Genomic DNA, 16,071 nt, shown 5'->3' with positions numbered 1-16,071 from the left:
GGGCAATAGATAATCCCGTATTATTTAGTTTTGCGTACATAGTGAGGGAATTTGGACATAAGCATTGGCCAAATACAAATAGCTTCGCTACGCCTATTACTCTTCCCTATTGCTCCAACTGTAGGCCATTTGAAGCTGTAGTGGTACCCGAACTTGTCTTAAGCACAGAAGTTTACATTTAAATGTTAGTAATGACTTTTTAAATGTTGCGTATTTTCCGAACACTGGGAGCGTCACGCTAACGGAGCTCACCGGTGACTACAGATGACGTTATCAAGCAGTAGTAACGTCCAGATTTCAAACAAGATTTGAAGACACTATTTCTTCCACATCTTTCCACTTGGAGGGATAAATGTAGGGATATGGAGAAGCTGGAGGGGTAGGGAAGAAATTCGGGTTCTGCCATTGAGTGGCGAAAAGTCTTCGCTTGCTGTTCTGCACCTTTCTACTTCCCCCACCATTGTCGGTGCTTTCTCTTTGAACCTTTAGCTTCAGAAAAACAGTGTATTGTGTGTATAAGCCTTTCTATCTGTACTTATGCGTGGTTATTAACCTGTCAAGTGGGTCTGTGTGCCGTCGGTGTTGAGGATTTTCATCTGGTATTACTCAGACGTATGTGTTTTTCTTTTTATAACATCATCTTTACATTTTTACTTACTCTGTAGCACCGCTGGCGTAGTGCGGTGCACTCGTTTCCTGTCAGGGTCCTCTAGCAAACAACCAACACATCAAAGGATCCCCCCCGCCTGATAGCAGGCGTGATATCTGCCCGAGGACGGGAGGTTTAAGCACTCATACGCCCATGTTTTCTTTACGATTAACCAGGCAGCGGAGCAAAATGTCATTTAGTCGAAGACTGTTCTGCTGGATTTGCGGCGCTATTTGTCTTGTTAAGTCTACAACAGAAGACTTGGCATACGAACCCTGAACCCTATGAATAAAACAACATGAGAGCCGAGACGCTGCGAGAGGAAAAAGCTGCAGATGGCAGCGTGATTGGAAGCGACAGCGGCAGCCTGGAGTCACCGGCACGGCAGAAGAAAAGCTCACCTGGCCTCTCACAGAAGGACCTTCAATGTTCAATCAGCGAACATGCACGCTCAGGTGTATTAACAGCACAATGCACAGTTGATTAGGAGTTACTCATTATATGCTTCACAAACTGCACCATTTGTTATTGGGACAAAACCATGCTGCTACCTGCTTCAAAAGGGTCACACTCATTGGAAAGATGTCTCGTTTGCTCCGCTCAGATCCCCCTGTCAAGCATGTGCTCTTTCAGGCTGTAAGGCCAGGTCTACTCTGATTGATAAAGTCTTAGTGCTAAATGCCCTTATGAGTGGATATGGGTTGTCATTGGGTGCAAATTGGGCAAACCTGTACAGGGTACACCGGAACCGTACACCTGCATGAAATATTAAGGATGTACACAATTCAGTGAGCCCGTAGAATGAAAATGTTCATTCACATTTTTTTTATTGGGAATACTGCGGGCGACAGGTCATAGCGAACACTTGTTTGCTCAACCACTTTCAATGAAAAGTCAATGTAAAAGCACATATCTGTACGTTAAGTAAATGAACAAAATGTGTGCCCATTGAGCCATGCCTTTATAAATCCAAATAGAGCTGGGAGAGAAAAAGCATGGAGTGAGATTTGTGAAATTGGCACCCCTTTGACATTTGTGACTACATGCGCTAAATCGGGTAGTGACAGACCAGTGTGAACACCATATGCTTAAAGTGCATACAGAAACCCACTTTCAGGGCGTTCTTGAACCCTGTCACACATACCCAGTGTGTATGTAGCATAAGGCCTCAAGTAGTCAACGTCCAACCACATTTTTTTCCTTTTTGAAGTTGCTAAAAGAAGAAAAAAACATTTACAGCCGTTTTTCTGTACAGGGAAAATTGGCTTAGTGCCAATATGCTACACTTTAGTGTTGTATATCACTTTTCATTACATCAGAATCTGCTCATTTCTGTTGATTGCATTAAACAGTTCAACAATGCGTTTCTAGGCTACAAAATGCGTTGAAGTTATGTTAATTGCAGTTGAAGGGTTATGGTAATTGTAAAAAAGGGTCAACACTGAAGCTTAAGGTCTGCAGTCAAAGGGTTTAAGGACACAGGCATGCAGTTGTTGCAACACATTTTCAAGCCTGGGGCTTATTGGAAATACGTGTCAGTAAGACAGTGTTTTTCAACCAGTGTGCCGCGGCACACTAGTGTGCCGTGGGAGATGGTCAAGTGTGCCGTGGAAAATTGCCCTCATTTACTGATCTAAAAACATTAACCATCTCCAGGAAATCAGCTCTCTGTTCATCCAAACAGGTCCTGATAAAACACTGAGTAGTTAGGAATATTAAAGATCATAAAATACTTTTTTCTTTGTGTTTAATTGATTCTATTAAAGACATTTTGATAAGAATGACGGCACCGCGATTTACCTGCAGCTATAACTGTTTTATGAAAAGTCCCGCAGCTTTTACTGTCTCCACGACTCCACCAATCATTCTTGAAGGCTTAATCACATGTCATCAGTCTGACCAATCAGAAGTGTTAAAAGTCTAAACTTCCTTGTTCCAATTTAGCTCATAACTCACTCATTTCCAACAAAAACACCAGCTAAAGCTCGTCTTTAGCGGTGTAGCTTTCCACAGAATCCGGTATCAGACCGTGGAACAAGTGAACAAAACCATGAAACTCAGAGACGCAAGTGTTTCTGCCGTTTTCTCGCTGTATTCACACTACATCTCCCATGATGCATTGGCTTAAAGGGACAGCGCCTCAGCGTACAATGAGTCGTTCCTTGTTACACGGATTGAAACCACAACGAACATACAGTATGTATGTAACTTAACTTTTATTACATCTTTTAGAAAAAACATCTGCAACTTCCTGCTTTTTCTGCCACAATTATCACAAAAATGCACGTCAGATTGCCGGGGGGTGGGGGGTGGGGGTGGGGGGCTTTAGATCAAAACAGACTATGAGTTTCTGCTTTTTTTTTTTTTTTTTTTGGGATGCTGGTGTGCCGCGGGATTTTTGTCAAGGTTAAAGTGTGCCGTGGCTCAAAAAAGGTTGAAAAACACTGCAGTAAGAGACGGGGAACTAAAGATTTACAGTATCAGTGAATTCCATTATATTAACACTTCAAAATAAAGCTAGTGGTACACAAGCTAATGCTTTAAAGACCTGGCAACATGAAAATGACTTCAGCATACATAGTAAACAGATATTAGCGAAGCAACAGCTTGCTAATAAGCAAATATGTAAAAATCTTGATTTGTTTTCTCCCAACAAGGATCATATTATGTTGCTTTTTGACATCTTGTTGCTTTCTTTCAATAATCTTCTTTTTTAAGTATTTTTCACAAAGGAGTTGTGCTAAATTGTGTTGCACCTGTACAATGACAATTCAGTTATTCAATTCAATTCAATTCAATTCAATTCAATTCAATTCAATTCAATTCAATTCAATTCAATTCAATTCAATTCAATTCAATTCAATTCTCTTCTCTTCTCTTCTCTTCTCTTCTCTTCTCTTCTCTTCTCTTCTCTTCTCTTCTCTTCTATGTTGCTTTGGCCACATCTGTGTTGATCTAAAGTTTAAATACTAAACCAAGGCTTAATGTAGAGCCCTGCGCGGGACTATTTTCTTCATCCCGCTCCCGCCCGCGCCCGCTGAATTTCTGACCAATCCCACCCGCTCCCACAACGTATGCGTTACACTCCTGCCCGCACCCGCAAAAGTCATAGAATTTAGTCCCGCACAGTAATAGAGATGCATTGATTTTGTATCGCCTCCCGTCCCGCAGGAAAAAAACACGTATTTTTATTGATATTATTAAAGAGATTCATGTCCCTCCTCCAGCCTCATCTTTTCATGCATTCCTCTATTTTGTAACGTGCAACCTAAATATTAAATATATTTTCCCAAATCCTGTTCGGTTAAAAGTGTGCGTGTGTGTGCGCGCAGACAGACGGCCTGAAGCGCGCTCTTAGTAAGAGGCGGGGCGTTGCACACCCCCAACAACAGGTTAGATGACAGAGGCCATTGGGCGTCTCTACCTGGTGCCTTCACGGAGCTTCAGTACATAAGAATCCAACAACCGCACAGCCTAACGTAGTCCGCCAATATATATTCATGAGATATTCATGGCAGCACTGATCCCGCGGGGTTTTTTTTTGCCGCCCGCTCCCGCCCGCAGCACAATTCAAACCGCCCAATCCCGCGAGATTTGGGTTGGGTCCCGCGGAACCTGGCGGGACCCGATCCCAATGCAGCCCTCTAGCTTAATGTGCATCCCTGGTTGGTCAGACTATGACTAATGGCAACATTCCAGTATAAAATACTGATTATGCTTTCTCAATTCTAAAATTTCAAAATCTGCATTTTATATCAATGCCACAAAATCAATAGTTGATAGCTGATATTTTCCCATAATGGTAAAACAATCAAGAACCATCTTCTTTTGTGCAGAAAATGCATGGAGTCAAGATAGAGAGCCTAATAGTGGATGGGGATATTTGGCCAAGTGTCATTTCATCATTTAGTCATTGTTCACTAATGAAATTGTTAGCTTCTGCTGTAGCCCGACCAATTTCTGTCTCTCTTTTTTTTGTTTTTATCAGAGGGATGCAGACCGGCCCAGCTGTGGGATTCCTTCACCTCTCTGCAGGGACAGACAAACAACAAACCCCGCTCTGAAAACAAGACGGGGTCTTCAAGGATTTCCTGTTTCCCTTATTAGCATTCCGATTCTGCCCACTGGCACTCTGCCTGCGCACGGCTGAATATGACGCTTTGACGAGTTATCCCACTGAAACCCAAACGTATTGATTACAACTCAATAGGCCCTTCTAACCCACAGATTATAATCAACATCCACCCGCGGAGCACACCTCACTTCCACTGCAATGAAGCGCCGCGCCGCTGACGGGCTCTTTAGCAGTTAAAGGAGAACTATTTGGTGATGGGAGTGGGTTGGTGGATGCTAATTAAGTCCAGCATTTGTCTGTACGCTTTATTCAAGTGTGTGGGAGTTAGATTTTTGCCAACAAAAGCCAGAATGAGATCGTCTTCGCCTCCGTATAAAGAGGTTTGTAATTGCTACAAATCTGAAAACTTTAACTACTTAAACAATTTTGATGTCTTCTTCTTGCACGTCAATAAAATCTATTTTTTATTCTAAGCAAATCAGATCATAGGCAACAGTAAAATAAAGGCGAAAGCTGGCTATAGTGGATCATTAGAGACCGATTTTGGCTGATACCGCATCTTGGATGACATTTTTGATGTAATAAGCTGCCCCGGCTCAGATCCACATGAAGCTGAGGGACGGCTGCCAGCAGCGTGGGAAAACTGGCACGGACAAGGAATGCTAAAAACAGGAGTTCAAAATACACAGCTTGGCATTCAACCGCCAACTGAGCGTCCAAACCCAGCAAGTCATTTACTTTATGCAAGGGGGCACTCGGTTAGAGTAAATATCAAAGTAAAACATTCAACATATTTGGATTTTAAAGGCCTGCTCCTTTGTTGTCTTCACTAACTTTGACGTCAGATGTGTTTAAAATTACAAAAACGTCTACAGAACATGATGGCTTTAGGTGTATTCTGAGGAGTCTTTGACAGAAACATAAGCGGATGATCCAAATTTCAAGTGAAATGAAGTGAACTAACTGATTAAAGGTTCCAGATACAAAAATAAGTAATTGGCAAAAACAAAAAGAAAGAAAGACAAATCCAAAATAATTTCTAATTTAAAGAGTCATGTTTATATTTTACATCCAGTGTATTTACAGTTCTCTTTTTTTTTCTTTTTATCTGCCTTGTAGGAAGTTCACGTTTTTTTTTTTGTTGCTTCTTTTTTCTTACAACAGTTTTTTTGCCTCTTTACAATCTTGTTTAACAAATCTTTGAGTCAGCTTTGGGTTTCTTTTGGTGGAAGTTAAACTCATTGATGTCTGACACAGGGCTACATTTATATGTTTTTAAGTAATTAATTATTTTATATTTTCCATCCATTTTCCAAAGCCACTGATTCTGTTACTCTGTTTCGTGGTTGATGGAGCCTATCCCAGCTACTGTTGGGCAAAGGTGGGGTACACCCTGGACAAATCCCCAATTTGCCACAGGCCAACATTTAGAGTATTTTTAAATATTTTTTCATCCATCAAATTTCCAAACTAACTTCATCTCTTTTCGGGTCATAGGGTTGCTGGAGCCTATCCCAGCTACAGTTGGGCAAAGGTGGGGTACACCCTGGCCAATTTGCCAGTCTTTCACAGGGCTACATTTAGCTTTTATTTTTTTATTTTTTTATAATTTTCCATCCATCTTTTTTCTATACCGGATGAACCTCTTTTAGGGTCAAAGCATGTTTGGAGCTACTGTTGGGTGAAGGTAGGGTACGCCCAGGGTGAAGGTGGGGTACACTCTGGAGAGATTGCAGTTTTTCACAGGGCTGCATTTAGATGTAGGTTTTTCTTTGTTAATACCTACATGAAAAGCAGTGCCTCCATACAAACTTTAAGTACCAGAGTTTATAATGGTCTTTCTTACTGTTATCCATCCAGTCCTATGGATCCAAGTTTTGCTACTTACATGAATCATTCCCAGTTTCAGTTGTTGGACTCAAAGGCAGCCTCATGGTGTGTTGTTTTCAAGAACATCTTCCCTTTTTGCACAGAAAGCATCGAACGCCTGACGCTCTGACGTTGCGGCGGCGGGCTTTGACGGTAAACCCAAATCCTGCATTAGCGCTTTAACAGCCACTTCCCAAAGCAGAGATGAGGGGGTGAGTGAAAGGCAATCATCGCTCCATTTTTATTAACAACTCCATTTAAATGACTTTGTGGCAGCAGCAATCTGCAGAGGGCACCTTCAGCAATCAGCGGCATTTGAGCAGAGCTGCCACGGTGAAGGGCACCGTGGGGTAGTGGAGAGAGCCGAACAATGCGATTAATCCGGCAGGATGAGGGAAAAAAAGAGGAAATTCCACAGACAATCACAATGCCACGACCTATTTGCTATGCAAAGGCCTGTTTGAATAAGGGCTTCATTTAATAATAATTGATTGAGGTAAATTTTGAATGGTGCATGTGAGGTAGCGCCCTCCCTTCGCTCTTTCTCCCATTTTTTTCTTGCCTGCTTTTCCTCCTCTCTCCAGAATAGTATTTTGTGCTTGAGTGAATTAGGTGATCATTTTTTATCTTACATGCCGCGCTGGCTTCTGGAGTTTCTAGCTCCAAGGAAATTGGAGGGGAAGAAGAAGTCGAACATTTATCGCATGCCGAGGTTAATCTCCTGAAATGGTGGGATTTGGTCAGGGAGGAAGTAGAAAATCCACGCTTGCACTCGCTAGCTGCATTACAGTCACTTTTCCAGTGTTATTTTTCTCTCCTCCTTTTCCTTCACTTTATCCTGCCTTTCCCCCCGTCCTGGAAGGAAAATCCATCGCGCTGAACAAGCAGTGACAAGACAAAGTAGCAATGCATAAATTAAGTTAGTGACTGGACCCATCACTCACGGTTTTCTGCATTAATAACACTGCTGGCTTTGTGATCATCTCCCATCATTGCTGCTAATGTCTCAAACGGGAGCGCGTACCTGCACAGCCACGTTTAGTCAGCCGGCGTTCGCTCACAAGATACATTTACCGCAACATGCCGACAGACAGGCAACAGTTTGAACACTGGTGATGTTAACTGAAAAAAATAAACAAGTGTTTGTTGAACAACAGGATGCAGGTCCGTCTCGACACCATCAATAAGAAAATCGTCCATTTTGCAACGGGAAAGGTTGCCCTCCTATTAATTTTGGAGGGCTTTTTTTTTCTACCTGCACTACCTTCCATTACTTCAAATAGGAAACCCGATTCTCAATTGGCAACATAATTTGCAATGTCTGCATTGTTCAAATTGAGAATTCAATATGCAATTCATTCTCGCCCTCTAAAAATGCATTTTGCTATTTAAAATTCCATGAAGGCTTTGTCTGTAATATCTTACCTTTACCTGTTTTATTTCATTTAAAGACCTACTTCGATAGATCTTTGGATCTATTGCAAAAGTGTTCCCACTAGTCTTTTCATTGTGATTATGTCGTTTTCTGGGACATAGTTTCTGCAGAGCGACAGGACTTTATTCAAAATTGTGCTTTGAGTTGTTTTATCCAAATTGCGTAACCACTGGCATGGAGTAACCCTGCCCCTCTTCCCATCACCCATAACTGAAAGCTCTCTGTTTACATGATTACTGCCCCTCCCACCACCAACCTAACATTACCGCTGTAACAAAAATGGCGAGCAATGTTAAAGCTGTCCAGCCGTACAGTTTGGGGCCGAAAACCAGTTCAGACAAGAAAAACGAAGGCGTACATGGATCTATTTGTCTGCAAGTGGATTCATTAGAATGGGGTGGAGCAGGGAGCTTGTGGCCCGCCCAGCGTATTTCTACGTCACAAGGTTGTGTCTTATCTTGCCAACAGTCTTTGTCGATCGAGACTGAAAGGATCCGTCAAGCCTCAGAAGCTTTCAACCTTTCCAGTATCTAAAGAAACCATCAGTAACTGCAGCTGTTACAATCCTCGAACTGAAAAGGTCTTTTGATGTACACCTGACTCCGGAGAACCCAAAAGTCAGAGATTGAGTGAATCCGTGTAGGAGATTTATGCCTGCACTTTATGGCATTTGCAAATGGCTGTCTCCATAGTGGCAGAGTAATTCCCTCCTGTCATATTTGTCTTTAGAAAATGTAACAAATTACAGCGAGTCTGCAGCAGATGAAGCTCCTCTCAACCTTTATCCTTTTCTCTTCTTCCTCTTGCTCACCTTTTTTTTTTTTCGGGTGTGGGGGGGGTTCTGCAGAGATGGGCCGCTGATGGTAAGATTGCGGGCCCATCCATTTACAGTGCGTGGCAGGTGACAGTGAGACATCATTCATTTTTGCTGTGTGATCCCCCCCCCCAACCCCCCCGTGTCTGTTCTCTATTCTCCCTCCACCTTCCATCATCTTTTTTCTTTCCTTTCCTTCCCTACATTCTTTTCTTCACCCCCCCCCCCCGCCATTTTTGAGAAGGGTGCCTGTCAGCATAACTCAGCCCGTCAGCTCAAGGGACAGGATAGGGGTAATTGGGGTAGAAGTGTGTGTGTTTATGTGTGTGAGCTGTTGCTTTTTCACAGTAGACCTGCCTGCCGTTCTCCTCCTTCCCGCCACCTCCTAATGAGGTGTGACTGGTGTCTTGTGGAGTGTTGGACAGACAATTGGACCCTCCCACAGCTGACACGCACCTCCCGGTGACCACCCTCTTTACTCCCCCCCCCCCTCTGCTTTAGCATTCAATAGATGCCAGAGACTTATCACTCACCCCCAAGACATCTGATTCCTCACCAGAACCTACGGTGAACGGGTTGTCAACGCAGAGCACAGGGTGGAACCAAACACTCTGGCCTCCGCTAAATTTAACCACACTTCATTTTATGACAGTCCACTGGGACATCCGCTGAAAGGGTTATAAATATTATTTATAATGAGGGTGCAATGACATTAAAGTAAACAGAATATCCCCAAAACATACTGCAGGTATGTTCCAGTATCTCATGGCAACACGGTTGTTCATCTGATGAAGTACTGGTGTACGTTGGGCAAAAAAACAAAAAAAACAAAAAAACATTCTTGCATCAGCAGCAAACAAGAGGCAACGCTTTGACGTCCTGTTTGTGGCAGGTTTGAACAGCAAGGCTGTTCATCGAGTCACCAGGCAGAATGGTGTAGCGCACCAACCTGTACCAACACCGAAAAACTGCTCAGATGCCCAGAAAAGAAGAAACTTACTCATCTTTCTGTTCGCTTGAACTGTTTTATCTAATTATCAATGGTACTCCAAGAGTCTTTAGTTCTAAATGTGATGACTTATGTGTTGCAAACAAGGTTGGGAGTTACAGGTATTGTGCATAAACTACTGTTTTGCAGTGTTAGATCATGTTTTTTTTAACATGTTGCAAACAATGTCTACAATTTCTACAGTTATGCATGCGCTCTTCAAAATTCTCTGAAATTCTCTGAAAAGGATTTATTTTTCTTTTTAGCTTTATAGGATGTGTCAGCTGGAGCACAGAAATGGGTTTATTTGTGAGTTGACGTTTTACAGCTGAAAGCAGATGACACGGATTTACAGTGTAATTGCAAACATTCAGGTGAAAGCACAGTACGGAGGTGAGTTGTGATGAAAGAGGCTGATCTGCCACTCAGAGAGACGGAAATGAAAGGTCAAATATTCTGCAGAAAACAGATAAAGCATGCAACAAGAGCATTAGCTGTGCTGACAGTGGCAGCACAGGCTGATACAGATGTGAGCGCGTCAGAATTGAAGTGTGGCTAAAATCAAAGAGAAAGATGCAGATATTCCTGTTTGTGAAAGTCAGTTGGTCTAACAGTTCAGGTAATGAACAATATTAGGCAAAGAAAATCTCGTGTTAATTTTAAATATGCAAAGAAGTAATTTCCGCTCTGAATAATCCTTATTTTCATAACATTTGAGAAAAAAAGACCGGTATAAACGTTTAAATGTAATTAATGACCTTTTGAAGTTAACACAAAGGTAGTTTATGGTTTTGTTTTTATCAATTCAATTCAATTCAATTCAATTTTATTTGTATAGCCCAAAATCACAACAACAGTCGTCTCGATGGGCTTCGAAGTAAAACATGAAAACAAAAGGATCACGAATACAAAGAGTTCAATAGAAAAATACTAAAATGAACTAACAAACTGACTAAGCTATACTGGCATCCCTGCCCTTAGACCCCCCTTCGCGGTAAGGAAAAACTCCCAAAAAACAGGATTCCGGAAAAAACGAAGAAACCTCAGGGGTGCCCACATGAAGGAGGGATCCTCCCCCAGGACGGACAGGCGATTTACCAGAAATCTTAGAGAAGAATTAACTTATCTAAATCTACAACTACATATATAAAGTCCAGCAGACGAGCTTCATCCAGCCGTGGTTGTGGGGACAGTCAAAGGCGCGAGTCGAGCCGGAGACAGGAACCACAGCCAGGTGTAGGAGCAGGAGCAGAGACGAGGTACTCGGTCAGGCACAGAGCAGAGACGAGCCAGAGATGAGCCAGAGGCAGGATCCCCAGCCAGGTGTAGGAGCGGGAGCAAAGGCGAGGTACACGGTCAGGAACTGGAGCACGGATGAGCCAACTGGAGTCTGGAAGCACTCCCACTCCCCAGGAGGGGAGAGGAAAAGAGGGACAATACATGAATCGCACTGCACCAAACAGAGGCATGGAGGACTAAATGATAAATTATGATCAAGAATAGAGGAGAGGAAGGGTAGAAGTAAAAAAGGAAAGAGGACAGAACCCCAGTGCACCATAGTTACCCCAGCTTCAACTTCTAGCAGCCTTTTAAAAGAAATAGTTATTATTAAGTTTAATTTAAACAAACTAACATTAAGTTAAATAATCTCTGAATACTAACTAGTCTGACAATAAGCCTGTCCAAATAGGAATGTTTTCAGTCTAGCTTTGAATGTAGAAACTGAGTCGGCCTCTCTTACATGAGCTGGGAGCTTATTCCATAAGACAGGGGCTTGGTGGCTAAACGCTCTACCTCCAACCGTACTTTTACTAATTCTAGGAACCACAAGCAGTCCTGCATTTTGCGAGCGAAGTGTTCTGATTGGTTGGTAAGGGACTATGAGGTCCTTAATATAGGACGGGGCCATTCCATGTAAGGCCTTATAGGTTAACAGGAGGATCTTGAACTTAATTCTAGAATCAACTGGGAGCCAATGGAGTGAAACTAACACAGGAGTGATGTGATCTCTTCTGCTAGTTCCAGCTAACAATCTAGCTGCTGCGTTCTGAACAAGCTGGAGACTTCTTAAGGAACTCTTAGGACACGCTGCTAACAAGGAGTTACAGTAATCCAGCCTCGACGTAACAAATGCATGGATGAGTTTTTCAGCATCACTCTTAGAAAGTATATTTCTGATCTTAGCAATATTCCGCAGGTGAAAAAAGGCAGTTCTACATGCCTGAGATATGTGAGCCTTAAATGATAAATCCTGGTCAAGTAAAACCCCAAGGTTTCTAAATGTGGAATTGGGGGCTATACTTATGCCATCCAGGGAGACTATCTGAGCAGACAGAGCATCTCTGAGGTTTTTAGGACCAAGTATAATGACCTCAGTTTTTCTGGGTTCAAGAGGAGGTAATTAATTGTCATCCAGGTCTTGATGTCACTGATGCAGGCGTTCAGTTTCTCTATCTGGTCATTCTGGTCAGGCTTCATGGATAAATACAACTGCGTATCGTCGGCATAACAATGAAAATTAATGCTGTGTTTCCTGATTATGTTTCCTAGGGGTAACATATAAAGCGTAAACAGGATCGGTCCCAAGACTGAGCCCTGTGGGACTCCATAGTTGACTCGAGTGCACTGAGAGGAATGGCCATTTACATTAACGAACTGATACCTATCGGACAGATAGGATTTAAACCACTGGAGAGCAGATCCTCTGATCCCTATGTCCTGCTCTAATCTATGGAGTAAAATACCGTGGTCGATAGTGTCAAAGGCAGCACTGAGGTCCAACAGGACCAGAATAGAAAGTAGTCCCTTTTCTGAGGCCAATAACAAGTCATTAGAGACTCTAACTAGTGCAGTTTCCGTACTGTGGTGAGGTCTAAACCCCGACTGAAAGTCTTCAAAGTGGCTGTTGTCCTGTAGGTGGCAGTAAAGCTGCTTAACTACAACTCTTTCTAGGATTTTAGAAATAAAGGGCAGGTTTGATATCGGTCTATAGTTGGCCAAGATGCTAGGATCCAAACTGGGCTTTTTCAGAAGAGGTTTAACAACTGCATATTTAAAAGACTGTGGCACGTAACCCGTTTCCAGAGAGGCATTTATCATTGTTAATATGGGATCATTAATTAGGGGAAAAGTTTCTTTAAAAAGTCTAGTGGGAATTGGGTCTAACAGACACGTTGAGGATTTGGAGGACGTAATAATTGATGTTATTTCCGCTTGATCCACAGCAGTGAAGCAGTCTAATGTTACAGAGGTTTCTATGGATGCCTCCATTTCTACCGCTTCAGCCTGTTCTGGGCTGATAGTAGGAATAACTTGATTTAACTTATGTCTAATATTTGAGATTTTACTATCGAAAAATGTAAGAAAATCATCAGAGCTGAGAGAAACAGGAACATGTGGTTCTACTGAGCTCTGACTGCGAGTTAATTTAGCTATAGTGCTAAAAAGAAATCTTGGATTGTTTCCATTCTCTGATATTAAGGTTGAGTAGTACTGGCTTCTAGCTCTACGCAGAGCTTTTTTATAATTTAATAGGCTATGTTTCCAGATATCCAGAGACTGCTCTGAACCGGAGCGGCGCCATTCTCTTTCCAACTTACGGGTTTCTCGTTTAAGAGAACGAGTTTCAGCGTTAAACCACGGTGCTACTTGGTTTTGTCTGACGAACTTTGGTTTCAAGGGGGCAACAACATCGAGTGTACTCCTGAGGGCTTGTAAGGCATCATTAACAAAGTGGTCATTTATACTAGGACTGATACTATGGGAGCTGGTCTCAGAGTATTTTCTCAGAATATCACTAAGTAATGGCTGAACTGTGTGTTTAAACTCAGACACAGAACGGTCAGTTAAGGTTCTTCTAAGTTGTTTCTTATTCACTGGGGCAGAAGGATGTTCCAGTGTAAGCTGGAAGGTAATCATAGAGTGATCAGAAATGATGGGGTTAAGAGGAAGGACACTCAGCTGGTTGATCTCTATCCCATGGGTTAGAACAAGGTCCAGGGTGTGCTTATGACAGTGAGTGGGTTCATTCACACTTTGGGTGAAACCAACATCATCTAATAAAGCTGCAAAAGCCTTTCCTAGGCAGTCACTGGGGTCATCAACATGAATATTAAAATCCCCTAATATTATAATTTGATCAGAATCTAAGACAATAGTCGATAGGAAGTCGGAAAACTCAGTTAAAAATTCTGAATATGGGCCGGGGGGGCGATAAATAATTATGAGTAAAACAGGTTTTCGAGTTTTCCTGTTTGGGTGATTTATAGACAATATGATGCTTTCAAATGAATTATAAGCATTTTTAACTTTAGGGCTGAGAAGTAAGCTAGACTGTGATATTACTGCCAAACCAGCTCCTTTCCCTGAAATCCTGGATTTCTGATAGTTAGTATAAGTGGGGGGGGTTGCTTCATTCAATCTAACATAGTCATCCTGATGGAGCCAAGTTTCTGTTAAGGCTAAAAGACTAAGATTGTTATCAGTAATTAACTCATTGACTAAGAGGGACTTGGAGGAAATGGATCGAATGTTTAATAAACCGCATTTAATGACATCATAATTCTGCTTGTGAGAACTGCTGTCTGTCACTTTAAGGTTTCTATGACGCGCTCCTTTCATTTGTCTTTCAGCACATAAGCTAAAGCTAGGACCTGCTTGACTTTCCCTGCATGGGTTTTGCACCGGCACTAACCCTAAGGGAGGCTAAGAGGAGCGTTTTACACTGCTGCTCTGCGCCCGGGTCTCGTCTCTGGATTGTCAGGTTAACAGACTAAGGCTAGCAGAAATGTTTCTAGAAAGAAGAGCGGCACCGTCCCGGGTGGGATGGACGCCGTCTCTCCGCATGAGACCGGGCTTCCCCCAAAACGCGCTCCAGTTATCCACAAAACCAACGCCGTTTTCTGGGCACCATCTAGAAAGCCAGCGGTTAAATGATGAAAAGCGGCTGTACATTTCATCATTGACTAAGTTCGGCAGGGGACCAGAGAAAATTACAGTGTCGGACATCGTCTTAGCCAGTTTACACACCGAAGTTACGTTTAACTTAACCACCTCTGACTGTCTCCGTCGGGCATCATTACCGCCTGCGTGAATCACGACTCGACGGAACCTGGACTTACTCTGAGCTAACATCCTAAGGTTCCCCTCGATGTCACCAACTCTGGCCCCCGGATAACACCTGACAGTAGCCGCTGGGAGCTCCACGTTTCTAACTTCAGAAGAGCCTATAACCAGAGTTGAGTGTTCAGCGGGTGTGTCGCTGAGGGGGGAGAACCTATTACTAACGTGGAGTCTTGGGTGCTCTAAGTTTTTGCGTTTAGCACTATGTTTCCTCCCAACCGGTGCAAACCCCTGACTGTCTCCCGGCTGTTGGGAGGGCGCTGGGGTGCTAGCTAAGTTAGCCCTGGTAGCGCGGCCCGCGCTACGAGTAACGACCTGGCTAGCCGGCTTAGCTTCCACTGTGCGGAGCCGCGCTTCTAACTGCTCCAGCCTGGCCTCCAAGTCTAACGCAAGACTACACTTAACACACCTACCCCTATCTTCACTAAAGGAGGCAGGATCATCACTAAACATATGGCACATGGGGCAGGAGAGAGGAGGAGAGGTGGAAGGAGTGGTGGTGGCCATACTAGGTTCTAAGCTAAGGCTAGCGGTGTTTAAGTAAAGAGAAGTGGTTTATTTAGCAAAATGAGAAAAGTGAACAGCAAGCGGTTTAACAGTGGTGAATTCGCTAATAAAAGGTACTAGATGTGAATATTAACCCAGATAACCCTTAGAGTAAGCAATAGTAGTAAGGCTAATGCCAAACAAGAGGACAGCAGTCACACAACTAGCACTGGGAATAGCTCACCCGGAAATGACGTCACAGGAAACATTATTATCCAAAGATAATAAAAACAAAACAGTGCAGACTTTTTTCAAAGAAGCAGGACTTAGTGGATTCGTTTTTAAAACACACCAAAAAAGTCAATTATTGACAGATTTGTACTCATTTGCATTAAAATCTAAAGAAAAGGTTTTATCAAAGCAAAAGATAAACATCTGCCATCTTGATAACTTTATCTGCATGCTTTATAATAATAGGTCTCATCTTATATTTAATATATTTTTAAAAATATTTTTAACATCAACTTAAGTCTTAGTTGCATGCACCCGTAAGAGGGTTGACCCATGTAGGTTTTTACGGGTTCTAGAGCAGGGGTGTCAAACTCATTTTGGTTCGGGGGCCTCATTGGACCCG

The 16,071-nt window shown here is 42.7% G+C and overlaps 1 protein-coding gene across 2 annotated transcripts in view; it reads right to left on the bottom strand.

The window, feature by feature from the left end:
• LOC101164014 (double-stranded RNA-specific editase B2) overlaps positions 1 to 16,071 on the bottom strand; it is a 230,620-nt gene that overhangs the window by 141,514 nt on the left and 73,035 nt on the right. The window lies entirely within an intron of this gene.

The sequence above is a fragment of the Oryzias latipes genome, chromosome 20 (genome assembly GCF_002234675.1).
Source record: "Oryzias latipes chromosome 20, ASM223467v1".
Lineage (NCBI taxonomy): Eukaryota > Metazoa > Chordata > Actinopteri > Beloniformes > Adrianichthyidae > Oryzias > Oryzias latipes.
Note: the sequence above shows the minus strand (reverse complement) of the source record. Positions and strands in the feature narration are given on the sequence as shown.